Source organism: Mus musculus, chromosome 11 (assembly GCF_000001635.26).
Source record: "Mus musculus strain C57BL/6J chromosome 11, GRCm38.p6 C57BL/6J".
NCBI classification, from domain to species: Eukaryota; Metazoa; Chordata; class Mammalia; order Rodentia; family Muridae; genus Mus; species Mus musculus.
Genome location: NC_000077.6, coordinates 16,255,041 through 16,257,741, shown reverse-complemented (window position 1 = coordinate 16,257,741; position 2,701 = coordinate 16,255,041).

Sequence of the window (2,701 nt, the reverse complement as noted above, 5' to 3'; positions counted from 1 at the left end):
GGCAGTTCGTCCCACGTCAGTCGCTCGGCTTGCGTGCTCGCCGCCCTCCCCACGCCCAGCGAGCCCGCGGCGAGTGGAGCGGGCGCAGGGCGGCGCGGACTGGGCTCGCGCGGCGCCCAACTTTGCCTCTAATGGCTGCAATGATGCCTTTAACTCTCTGAGCGCCGGGACTGCGCACCTGCCGGCCGGGGGTGGGGATGCGGGGCCCTGGCAGATCTCTGCTCTCCAGTCCGCCTTTACTCCCATCAGTCAGCTCGGGTTTAGCTGGATCAGATGGCGTTTTGCAAAGAGAGAAGGACAGGTTTAGGGTCTTGGCGTTTGCTCTGGGGTAGGGGTTAGGGATTTCAGGAGGAAGTTGAGGCATTGTTAAAGACGGAGGAGGAGTGGGGTGGGTTGGGAGTGACTGCTTTGGGGAGATGAAAACAGCCCACGGAGGAAAAAGGCGCTTAACCAGTTATTAACTGCTCCAGCTAAAATGATCTTATGCTATTATTATTTCACCAGAATGTATTGTAAGCAGTTTACAGCCCAGGAGAGGCCATTCATGCAGGCACCAGATCACTCCAGCTGGCGAATGGAAGGCACAAAAAGTACAAAAGTCATGTATTAGAGAATGCTCCAGAAGGAAAAGTCCATAACGCTATGCGTATCATCTTTTTCATGCTTATACCCATTGCCTGCGTTGCCTCCCTCCCACAGTATTCTGGGTGGAGGAGGGGTTTTGCAAATCATTAAGGTCCTCTTTACAAGATTTATTTTTGTTTTGTTCAGTTCCTTTTGCATAACATTAATTACATAATAGTCTTTAGGATTATGTGAATAGACAATATTTTAGCAGGCTCTCTCTCTCTCTCTCTCTCTCTCTCACACACACACACACACACACACAGACACACACACACACACACACACACACACACACACACACACACACACACACACAACCCTCCAGTAAGTTTCAGGACTTGGAATAAGCCTAGTCATTTGCTTTGGAAAAGCTTGAGTTGTATACTGTATTCTTAAAATTAAGAATCTTAAAACAACAAATACACTCAGAAACTCCTATCAGTTCTTGCCCAACTCAACCCTGGGTCAATGAACTTGCATTTTAAATTTTATTTTTATCCAAAATCACCGAATAATTTAAATTATTTTCATTATAGTTTCCTATGTAGATAGACATATAGTCTTCCTTAGTAATTGGAAATATGCATTAATCTTAATAATGCTACCAGAAACCAGTGAAGTTTATATATTTCCATTTTATAAGTTTTGAGTTTGTGCTTGGCTGATGGCTTTCCTGTCACACAAAAACTTAACCCTACCATGGCCATAGTATTTTAAAGCACTTGTCTGCTACAGTTGAATGCATCAGGAACTTAAAATATCAAAAAATAAAAATAAAAATAAAAAATGAAGGTACATGAACTTCATGGCAAAACATTTTATTTTGTGAAAATATAGTTACTCCCATTACTGATAGGCATGGGGAATATTTCACATCTGTTATGTTTAAGCTAGACATATTCTCCATCTTCCTTGCAACCAATGCAGAAAAAGGATTTTGAAGTCTGTCATAATTTTTTTTTTTAAAAAGTCTTTCTTCTGTTCTACCATTTTGTCTTGGAGAAGCTGTTCAGTGCATAGAAACACAATGCAGGGAAACACTCCACAGCAACCAATACTTCAAAAACCAAACAACATATTGCACGCATTCAATGCTCATCTGGCAGGTCATCTTGTCATTTAAATGTTAGGCCTAACTTGACATGTGGGAAGAGATTACAGGGTTTTAGCTTTCTTTGCAGCATTCAGCATAAACACTAGCTTAACGTGTCTTGAGAACGACCTGACTTCATGATTATCTGCTGTCCAAATAGTTTCCAGTCCAGAGGAAGAGCTCCACCAACAACAAGGGGTCTGTGTGAGTCCGCTTAGCAAGGCAGATGGCAGTAGACGGGCAAACTGAGTCCTGGAGCAGGATAAGTTCAATGGGACAAGTTTGAAAGTGCAAAGAAGAAAGAAAAGAGCGATTATTAGACACACCATCCAAATTCATAAACAGGAAGTGATAGCATCCAGATAGAGGGAAGGAGGGAAAGGAGGAATGGGCAAGAGCAGAAGGAAAGAAAAACCTACTTCTTCTTTTTTTTTTTTTTTTGTTTTTTTTTTAAACCTCTGTAATTATTAGTTTATTAGTATCATCCAGGACTCATGTTCAGTATTCCTCCTCAAATTACATTAACAACGCAAATGTAAAGAACCCAAGTCAAAATTATATAACAGCACTCCATCACAAAAGCGCGTGAAATTACAAGAACGCTATTTAAAACACTGGCACTTTAAGAGAACGATAATCTCAAAAAAAATCCACAAAATTGCCAAATTGTTCCCTAAACTAAGCAGATTAAACATGATTAATGAATGAGTTTGGGTTTTATAAAGAAAAAGCAAATGTATTGGACAAATGGTACATACTAATATGCAAAGTTTATCCTCTTGTATCTGATTCATAAAGGGACAAACCACAGTATAGGAAAATATACCCTTCATTTTAAATGTGGCATAATTTTAAAAGCTGGCTCAAGTAATTAAAAATACCTTTAAACAGTCAAGTTTCCTGAGCAATCCATATCTAGATAGAAGGGCAAAGGCGTTACAGCCAGCGTTCTTGTGATACCCTGTGTAATGACAGTTATAT